The sequence below is a fragment of the Dreissena polymorpha genome, chromosome 13 (assembly GCF_020536995.1).
Source record: "Dreissena polymorpha isolate Duluth1 chromosome 13, UMN_Dpol_1.0, whole genome shotgun sequence".
Classification (NCBI taxonomy): Eukaryota; Metazoa; Mollusca; class Bivalvia; order Myida; family Dreissenidae; genus Dreissena; species Dreissena polymorpha.
The window spans coordinates 73,809,657-73,821,206 of record NC_068367.1 but is presented as its reverse complement, the minus strand read 5'-3'; the positions used below and the strand labels follow the sequence as shown (position 1 = coordinate 73,821,206).

Here is an 11,550-nt window from a genome sequence, read left to right as displayed (position 1 = left end):
GTCGACAGTGAATATTTAAAACATATTAAGTCCGGAGTTCTGTGAAATACGAACATAAACCTAAGTACGTGCACACATTATAGTGTTATTCAAGTAAATGTTTTTTCATCGCACAAGTAGCAATACTTTATATGTATTAGGTTTCCTTTTCGGTAGACTGGAGCTTTAAAATGCGGAAATTTGTTTCAGAATGCCAAAAAAGGATGGGAAAAGTATGGAAATGCATGCTACCGCCTTTTCACGCAAACTGCTGACAGCTGATGCTGCAAACGTATGTATCATTTTATACTGATCTGAAATATATATCGTTCTCTGATCAATTATATTCAATTAAAATTGCATGATGACTTTATTGTTGGATTTTGTACTTTGTGCAGCATAAAAATGTATAAGTGTTCGTACGCAATTGAATTCGGAATATAACTATATATAATATATATATATATATATATATATATATATATATATATATATATATATATATATATATATATATATATATATTTATATATAATACGAGCCGTATTATGTTCAGATTGGAGATTGGAGAATATATTTATCAGTTCAGATTGGAGAATATATTTACTAACATAAAAATAATTTCAAAAGATTTTTGTAACATTTGAATTTGAAGGTTTCTCCATTATGCACAACTCAATCAAAAGAAGTGTCAGTTATGTATCATGAAACGTGGATTTGTGAGATTTTCATTTCACCGTGAGAAATGCATGTTAATTTAATATTATTTCATATTTACCATTCCGGGACTGGTTAGTTCGTGGTGCGGCATATCGTTTGGCTAATTTATTGCATATTTTGTTATTTTTTAGGAGTTTTGCAAATCAGTCGATGCGAAATTGATGACAATTACAACAGACGATGACAAGGATTATCTTTCCACTAGAGCAGGTGAATGAACAAATATACCTCAATTATGTTTGCAGATCGATTTCAGTTATTTAAACACCTTGCGCAGTGACAACATCTTGTATCTGGGACCATGCGTTCATACCTGAGTTCATTTGTATCCATGGACATGCGCTCATTCTGAAATTCACTTGTATATGGAGAAATACAATCATAATTGAGTTCATTTGTACCTGGGGTCATGCGTTCCTACTTGAATTCATTTCTATCTTGGGTGATCCGTTCATACTTGAGTTCATTTGTATCTGGGGACATGCGGTCCTACTTGAGTTTATTTCTACCTGGGGACATGCGTTCCTACTTGAGTTCATTTATATCTGGGGACATGCGTTCCTACTTGAGTTCATTGGTACCTGGGGTCATGCGCTCTTACTTGAGTTCATTTGTACCTGGGGTGATGCGTTCCTACTTGAGTTCATTTGTACCTGGGGTGATGCGTTCCTACTTGGGTACATTTGTACCTGGGATCATGCGTTCCTACTTGAGTTCATTTGTACCTGGGATCATGCGTTCCTACTTGAGTTCATTTGTATCTGGGATCATGCGTTCCTACTTGAGTTCATTTGTACCTGGGATCATCCTATTTAAGTTCATTTGTAATTGGGATCATGCGTTCCTACTTGCGTTCCTTTATACATGGGATCATGCGTTCCTACTTGAGTTCATTTGTATCTGGGGACATGCGTTCCTATTTGAGTTCATTTGTAAATGGGATCATGCGTTCCTACTTGAGTTCATTTGTATCTGGGATCATGCGTTCCTACCTGAGTTCATTTGTATCTGGGATCATGCGTTCCTATTTGAGTTCATTTGTATCTGGGGACATGCGTTCCTATTTGAGTTCATTTGTATCTGGGATCATGCGTTCCTACTTGAGTTCCTTTGTACATGGGATCATGCGTTCCTACTTGAGTTCATTTGTATCTGGGATTATGCGTTCCTACGTGAGTTACTTTGTACATGGGATCATGCGTTCCTACTTGAGTTCATTTGTATCTGGGATCATGCGTCCCTACCTGAGTTTATTTGTACCTGGGGTCATGCGTTCATACTTGAGTAACCTTGTACCTGGGGACATGCGTTCCTACTTGAGTAACCTTGTATCTGGGAACATGCGTTCATACTTAAGTACACTTGCATCTGGGGACATCAGTTCGTACATGAGTGCATGTGTGATTTGTTTTTCTATTATACAATTACAACTATGAATGTATTCGAAATCTCTACTTCATTTCGTGCCCCACAGGTTACATAGGCTGGAAAACATGGACTGGATTGAAGATGAAAGAAGGTCGATTGAAAAACATGCACACTAACGAAACTGTCGTTACAAACATGTGTAATGTCGAACAAATCTCCAGCGTTGACCAGGCTTGCGTAATCGTAGCCGTAGACAGAAATGCTTATTGTGTGTACGCAAATTCATGCTCTTTTATGTTCATGATTGCCTGCAAGAAAGCGTTTGATATATAAAGGCTTTAATTAAGTTCTTTCTACTTGGTCATTAAATATTACAAAGACATCACTCTATTCGGGTTATGAAGATTGTTATATATAAATATATATTGTACCAAGGTAAATGCAAGCCAGCTGTAAATTTCGAACTTGTTCACATTTGTGTTTTATAGTTGCTTTAGCTATTTGTATGCTTTTGCGTTCGTTTGATTGAAGTTACAATGTATTGTGTACTGTTTTGTGTATGTGTAGATATCTTTCAAGTAGAACCACTGTGCTTTTTTTTCATTATAATTTAAACGCATGGGATAAGAATTTGGGACCATTAAACTTTTCTTTTACCAAATGGCTAGTGATTTGAATATTGTCTCTTTAATCTACAGAGGGTTAAATGGGAAATTTAAAAGGCTAAATGATTTTAATTACTTTAAAAAAAATTAATGCTTATACGTATTGTCTGCATGACACACATTTCACTGTTCATATGTACAGTACCATTTATTCAGAATGGGAATCTGAATGCTTTTTAAAGCATCTGTTCATCAAATTCTAGGGGAAAAGCTATTATCATATCAAATAGCACAGATTATAAAATACACAACTCTGTGGTTGATTCTCATGGTAATTTTATTGCTTTTGACATGTCTGTGAATTGATATCGCTTTACAAGGCTCACTTTATATTGGCCAAATTCTGACTCACCTTCCTTTTTTTACTGATATCTTTGAAGTTATCGATAGACTTGAAAATAAGGATGGTATTATATGTGGTGATTTTAACTTAGTTATAGATCCTGTATTAGATAACTTTAATTATAAAAAGATTAATAACTCTAAAGCTCGAAATATAGACTTAGAATTAGTTAGATGCCACAACCTCTTAGATCCCTTTCGACAATAAAACCAATAAAAAAAGTTTACTTGGCGTTAAACAAATCCAATACAACAGGCAAGACTGGATCTATTTTTAACAACGTCAGATTTCTATCAGCACTTTAAGGATGTTCGATCGTTTCCACTTTACGGTAATTGATTCACTATATCGTGAAAATTAAAAACCTTTATATATTTTCACGGTTTCAAAATATTAGGTTGGAATAAACGAGTGTAAATTCTAGTTTTACTGTTTTGATTATGCGCCTTTAAATTTTCGGCATTTACATATTTTCGAGATTTACTGCATTGAAACCAAGCGTTCGATTGCTTGACGTCACTTCGTGATCGACATCGATGAAACGCTTGCTTACGCTGTAGATGTTATTTTCTGTGCAAATACAAGCGTCTATTGATAACGAAACGATAATTTGTCAACAATGAGAATCAGATACTTGGCTTAATAATTTTCATTTAAAATGTCTAATTTGGATATAATTCGGAATACAAAACGAAACTTAAAAGGTATTGAAAACAACAACGTTCAAAAGAACAATGTGGATTTCAATAGAAAGACTATTTCCACCGACAATCAGGATTTCCGGTATGACCACTGTTATTTTGACGATTTTTCTATCGGTTCGTCGGTAAGCGTGACCACATGTGACAACAGCGATGCTAGTTGGATATAAAATTGGTAGACGTGTCGTTGAACTCGACACATTGACCGAATCGCTTTTAGCATGCAGTGCTTGTCAAGTGCCCATGAATTTACTTAACACTGTAGAAAGCAGGGATTTCGGACAGGCATGTGTTTTGGACATACAGTTTAGCAATTGTGGTGCAGTAAATAATGTGGCTACTGGACGGAAACATGGCAGAGTTTATGACATGATCACAAAGCTTGCATTTGGGTAAGACTTCTTTGTCTTTTTGGTACATTGGTGCATTATATCATGATTTATTGTCTAAATTACTGATACTTTTGAATACATTCAGATAGTTATCTCTAAGTTATTCGCGTGTAGTCTACATGCATACATTTTTTATATTGTACTTGCTATATTTTTCCTTCATATTTTGTCTGATTTACTGCCAGTAAACACAATTACAGTAGAATGTGAATGGTTGTCCTTAGTTAAACATGTATATTTTAAAGTGACATAAGTTTATTTTCTTCCTGCAGTCCTAGTTATTAATACCGGTAATAAATATGAAATTTTACAAGTTTACAAAACATAAATATTCTCAATTTGTCAAATACGTATTGGTTTTGAAAATAAAGGGCTTGAATTAATTCTTATTTGTGTGTATGTAGATCACTAGGTCTTATAAAATGTTGTAACTTTTGTAAATTAGTGACATTATTTCATATTATTTTATTCCGCATAAGCATATTCTAGCATTGTGCATTGTCAACTGTTCTGTCATTTACTGCAATCTGTTTCAGGTAAATCAAAAACTGGGTGTTTCACCTGGGACTTTCACATCGAAACTGGCCCTTCTCCATGACCTTCAGCACAAAAAAGAAAGGCTATAGCTGTTACTCGTGCAGCAAAACAGTGACGCATAAGACTTAAAACTCGAACGGTATTTTTAATTATGGGCATTTTATATTTAAAACACAGTATTCTTCATTTGTATGCCCCCAATTGGCGACATAGTTTTCGCACTGTCCGTGGGTCGGTCAGTCCCTCACACTTGTCGTGCCTTCTCTCTAATTCAAGTAGTTTTCATCCGATCTTCACCAAACTGGGTTTCTTACAATTGTATGGATTATTTTTTTATATAGTTACAAAGTTGGAGTTTGGGGCATCCGTGTCGTGTGGACACATTTCTTGTTGTAGATTGTATCAATAGATCCATCAATTATATATGCAAAGTAGTAGTAACATTTAAAATCATATGCTAATGTTTGTAAATTGATTATTGTAAAAGCATTAATGTGCTGTGTAATCATTTCTTTAAATAAAAATCGGAGATAACCCATGAAGGTGCAAGCAAATGTTCCAATTTGAAATTCTGTTTTTCTGTTCAGGCATTCAAAGGACAGTGCAAGAAGTACAAGTGGGACCAACATACAGTTCAAACATAGAGGACCAAGACGTTGAAGTTACAACTATACCCCCACCTATACCCAAGCCTGGTCAAGCAGGGCTAGACACTACTGGGAAGGAATTTGTTTTCTTTGATTTGGAAACAAGAGGGTTAGGTAAAGTTTATTTTTAACATATTCCTTATTCACAGTGTTGCACATACAGAAGTTTATCTTGGTCCAATTCAGGTATTTAGGTACTCTAAATCTCCAAAGTTGAACTTCTATTAAAAAATATACATATTTACTTACATGTATAACATAATTCAACCTGCTACTGCTGAGTAACTCAATGTGTCAGAGATATCGTGTGAATTGTTGGTCAACCTAGCATATGATTGAATTGCAACAAGAGTTATGTTCAGACTAATTTCTCATTTTGCTTTCATATAATACATCATTCTTAATCTTTATTGATAAAATGATAGTAAATACCACTTAGATGATGCAATGTTACATTACCCACAACTGGCTTTAGTATATTATTGTGCATCATTTAAGAATTTAAACACTCTTCTCTTCGCTTCTTCAGATTTATGAATACATAAGATCATTAGATGCCAACAACTTACTTTGATATATCCATGAATGGAAGAAAAGAGCGTTTCAATTTTCATAATAACAGTTATTATGCCCCCCTTGGAAGAGAGTTAATATTGTTTTGCTGGATGTTTGTCTGTGGGTAGATCATTAAGTTTCCGATCAATAATTTGTCAACTTTTTCACTGATTGGCTTTTTACTCTCCATGTGCATAGGGATTGGACAGTATATAACCCCCATTTAAATTATGGTCACTTAGTCAAAGGTCACAATAAGTGTGAAAATTGTTTCCGATCAATAACCCTTCAACTGAAAATTCTCTTAAACCACAATGCATAGAGAATGAATGTGAAGGAACCTCTTCTACGATTGTTCACATTAAGCTTAAAAAAAAGTCCTGTCCTGGTGGGGGGCAATGTTTTTCCCTTTTATATTTATTGTAAACACTTCAAATGTATTTTAAGAAGTTTACATTGTACTTGGGGGAGCGACCCAGGGCTCTGTGATTAACGGGGCTAAAATGGATTTTGTGCAATTTCTATTAAAAATTTTTGTTTTGTTTTTTCAGAGCACACTTCTCACATAATTCAGATAGCTGCAGTGCATTCAACTGGTCAATTTTCAACATATGTGATGCATGAGAAGAAGATTTCCTTGCAAGCGTCAGAAATAACTGGAGTGACAGTTGTTAGCGACTCTATGCTTGTCAAGAGACAAACAGTAACAGCTGTCCCCATCAAATCTGCATTGACAAGTTTTATAACATTCTTACAGAAATGTTCACCAATTATTTTAGTTGGGCATAATATAGAGTCTTTTGATTGTAAAGTGTTGCTCCGTGCTATCCATACTTGTTGAAAAATGTTTGAGTTTCAGCAAAATATTTGTGGCTTTTTAGATACTTAAAAATGTTAAAGGAAATATTACCAAATATGAAATCATATAAGCGGGAACATTTAGTTAAAGACGTCATTGGTGAATTATACATGGCACATGGCGCTATACAGGATATTTTAGCTTTACAAAAGTTAGTGAACTTTGTTCCTCTTGACCAAAAATTGTTAACAAATATTCATTCAGCTTTTACCGAGCAGTGTTAACATACAATGTGTAACTAAAGGTTGCTTCCAACATCAAATCTTTACAAACCATAATTGATACAAAATTTATAAGTCAAGGTGTTGCAAGGAAAGTTGCAGGAAGTGGATTTCAACTTAAACATTTGAGTCCTGTATCAAAAAGAAACGGACTGAGTGGTTTGAGGAGCCCCCTGTCAGAGGTTACAAACAGACAAATCAGAGTAACAAAATCAAAGAAAATAATATGTACAATAGCGAGTTATTTGTTGCCTGACATCTAACCAATTGTAATTTGCATCTTGTATATAGATAAGCTATGAAATCTAATAGCTGTTACATAATTGTTTTTCCTTCTCGATGACGAACATAGTTGTGATTCTTATGTCAGTTGTATTTCTCATGTTTCACCTAAGTTGTAAGATATTTTTGGCAGTGCATTAAACCACAGATGGTGTGTGAAACATAATTGCCCAGCTTAATGTATTCTTTGTTGTTTTAAGCTTCACTGGCCAAAGGCCAGCGGGGCTTATGTTATGATTCTGTGTCCGTCGTGCGTGCGTGCCTGAACGTTTCCTTTAAACATCTTCTTCTCCTAAACTACTGGTCCAATTGTGATGAAATTTCTCAGGAATGTTCCTCTTTCAACGTTGTTCAAATTATGCCCCTGGGGTCAAATTTGACCCTGCCCCGGGGTCACAAAATTGAACATATGCTTATATAGGGTTTATTTTGTGAAAACTTCACATATTTTTTCGTCCATAACCATTGGGCCTTGGGCTTCCAAATTTGGTATGTAGTGGCATCTTATAGTCCTCTACCAAGTTTGTTCAAATTATGCCCCTAGGGTCAAGTTTGACCCTGCCCTGAGGTTCACAAAATTGAACATATGCTTATATTAGGCATTTTTTGTGAAAACTTTAAAAATCTTCTTGTTCATATTAGTATGGCATAGGGCTACCAAATTTGGTATGTAGTGACATGTAATAGTTCTCTACCAAGTTTGTTCAAATTATGCCCCTTGGGTTAAATTTGAAACTGCCCCAGGGGTTACAAAACTGAACATATGCTTATAAAGTGCTTAATTTGTGAAAACTTAAAAAAAAATTGTCCATATCTATTGGGCCTAGGGCTACCAAATTTGGTATGTAGTGACATCTTATAAACCTCTACCAAATTTGTTCAAATAATGCCTCTGGGGTCAACTTTGACCCTGCCGCGGGGGGTCACAAAATTTAATAAACGCTTATAAAGCGCCTATTTTGTGAAATCTTAAAAAATCTTGTCGAAAACCATTCTGACTATGGCTACCAAATTTGGTATGCAGGAACATCTTAAAGTCATCTACCAAGTTTGTACTTTGGGTCAAATTTGACCCTGACCCGCGGGTCACAAAATTTAACATTATATACGCTTGTATCTTGCTTATTTTGTGAAAACTTTAAAAATATTCTTGTCCTTAACTCTACATCTAAGACTTAGGGCCACCACATTTTGTATGGAGTGAGATATAGTAGTCCTCTACAAAGTTTGCTCAAATTATGCCCCTGGGGTTAAATTTGACCCAGCCCAGGTGGTCACAAAATTGTACATGTGCTTAAATAGGGCCTATATTTAAGTATCTGCACATGCGGAGAATATTTGTTTCAGTCTTTTTTTCAGCAGTGGAGCGATACAGGGCCATCATGGCCTCTTGTCTTTAAATACACATCACACAGTTCTAAAAATAATTTTAAAATACCTAATACATATGTTCAATTTACAACCAACAACATGGGTAACAGGTGGGTGGGGTAATTTAAGATGTTTATATGAACATCAACATTGTTTTTTCAGTTGTTACATCTGAAATATTTTCATAACAATATACATTAAAAATATTTCTACGTGTATCACATTTCAGTTGATAATTTGATTGTTATGGAGCAGTTATTATATAGATATGTTTTAATTACTATTACAATGTTAGTCATTGTATTTTTGAAATTAAGTCCATATTAAAATGTCTATAGCAAAAAAAAATCCACGGTGACCTACTAATTTCTTTACTTCATTTTAATGCTTAGCTAGTTTCCTTTAATTATTTAGAACTTCAAATGAATATGAATATTACATCAACAGAAATATGTATCTGTATTGCATGTTATCTATTTTGAACTGTGCAATAAAAAATTCATAACAAACAAAAAACTATTCATACTTATTTCTCATTATTTTTTACGATTTCCATAATTTTTGGTTTTAAAACTGTTCACTATGATAATACACATGTTACAGTTGCTAATCTAATGCAATCTCAATACTATTATGCCATTTTAGATGTATTACACAAAAACATTTTACCGTACCCCCAAATTTATGCCCCGCAAAAATGACCTTTTTTCAAACGCACATAGCATTTAAAAACCTTCGTTATCTCAAAATTATTCACGGTGACCTCTCTTTTTTATTTTATATTAATTTCAGATACAGATTCATTAATCACCATACAAAAAATTATAGCATTCCGGATATTTTGAAAATTATCACAAAACGATCGAACATCCTTAAATCAACTGAAGTTGTGCCACGTCTCCAATCTTATCACTCAATCATTAATTTAAATTTAACTTTAAGCAATTTTTCTCATAAACCTGGTCTTTGGAAACATAATAACTCTCTTCTGTCAGAGATTGTGTATGTAGAGTAAATCAACAACAAAAAAAATTATGAAATTAAATTTCAATATGCTCTACACATATTCAATTATCAAAATATAAAGAAAATTACTGACAGTGAAGTACAGTATACAATAAGTGATCAACTTTTGTTTCGAAACTCTGCTTATGGAATTAAGGGGCAAATCAATTTCATATGGGTCTTATATAAAAAAAGCAAAACTTAAAAGAAAGTAAATTTTGACAAGAATTAAAGAACGAAGAAAACTTTCAGATGAGACTATAGAAGAACTAGAAAATTTAAAATCTGAAATAAATAATATTCAGAGCGCAAATTTAAAAGGGAGCATGATATGATCCCAATTTCAGTGGACCTTGCAATCTGAAAAGCTATCTAAATATTTCTTCAGCCTAGACAAAAAAACAATGCAATAGCCAAAACAATATATAAATTGAAAAAAAATGAAGAAGTTAGTGAAATTTCGGATCAAACATGTATCCTTAATACTATAACATCTTATTATCAGTCTCTTTATAAGCAAAAAAAGAATTCAGAGGTGAAGATTTTAATAAATATGTAAAAGGATTATATTGTCAAAAATTAAACCAGAATTAGTCCATTTTAATCGAAGGTCTCATAACTACACAAGTAGCTTCAACATAATTAAAAAATATATCAGATAATAAAAGCCCAGGCAGTTCTGGCTTCAATTCAGATATTTATAAAAATCATTTGGTAAATAATTTGTATTTTTGTTGTCAGATCCTTAAATGAAGCTTTTAATTGTTGAAATGTGTCTATAACACAACATCAAGGTATCATAACCTGCATTCCAAAGGGAGATTAATCTAAAAAATATTATACAAAATTTGCGCCCAATTAATCATTTAAATAATGTTGATAAAATTGCTTCTGTAGTAATAGCTAACAGACTAAAATTATTAATGGAAAATTTAATTCATAACGACCAGACTGGTTACATTGAAGGGAGATACATAGGGGAAAATACCAGGTTAATGTATGACATTATGTACTATACTGAAGAAAATGAAATCTCTTGGTTACTTCTCCTAATAGACTTTCAAAAGGCGTTCGATTCCTTGTCATGGCCCTTTGTAAAAAGTACACATTCCTTTTTTAATTTCGGTCAAGACATAAAACGCTAGTTTCAGGTTTTATATAAAGATCCTTGATCAGCTGTTTCTCAGTGTGGTAACTTATCTAACTTTTTCCTTTTGATATTTGCTGAAGACAAGGAGATCCCCCTCACATGTTATATTTTCATCCTCTTCACTGAAGTTTTGTCGCTTGTATTGAGAGATAACAAGAATATAAAAATATAAAAGGTGTACCCATTTGTCCCAGTGTGAAGACGATATTATTATTTCATTAGACGATACTGAACAATCCTTAAATGAAACTCTTACTGTTATACGGGATTTTGCATATATTTTCAGGTCTTAATGTAAACTTTGATAACACAAATGTTGTATAATTATACACTATATAACGTCTTCTATTCTGTGTTTTTTTTGATGGGCATAGTAGAATACAGTTTTGGACAATAGTAAAGGAGTATAGTGAAAGGGGGTTTAAAAATGATCAATCAATTTGGATGCATTTATTCCAGCATTGAAACTAACATGGTTAAAAAAAATCAATCCTTTAGGGAAAAGTGGATAGAAATTACAAAACTTTATTTTGATACATATAAACTCTTTAATTGCAGTTATTATTATCCTTTAAATATATCTTACAGAATTTCAAACCGTTTTTGGGTAGATGTTTTAAACAACTTCTCACTTTATTGTGGTAAATGTGAAGTAAACTCAGGCAAATTGTTGTATTATCCACTTTTTTATAATCCAAATATATTGATAGGAAATAAAATTTTCTTTAAGTCATGAATTCTAGCTGCAATTCATT

General features: G+C 33.3%; 1 long non-coding RNA gene across 1 annotated transcript; it reads left to right on the top strand.

Annotated features, from left to right (window-relative positions):
* Positions 1–3,395: 3,395 nt before the first annotated feature.
* Positions 3,396–9,017, top strand: LOC127856207 (uncharacterized). Its single transcript, XR_008037897.1, has 4 exons — positions 3,396–4,168; positions 4,705–4,844; positions 5,293–5,466; positions 6,459–9,017. It is a non-coding gene; the product is annotated as an uncharacterized LOC127856207 (long non-coding RNA).
* Positions 9,018–11,550: the final 2,533 nt, after the last annotated feature.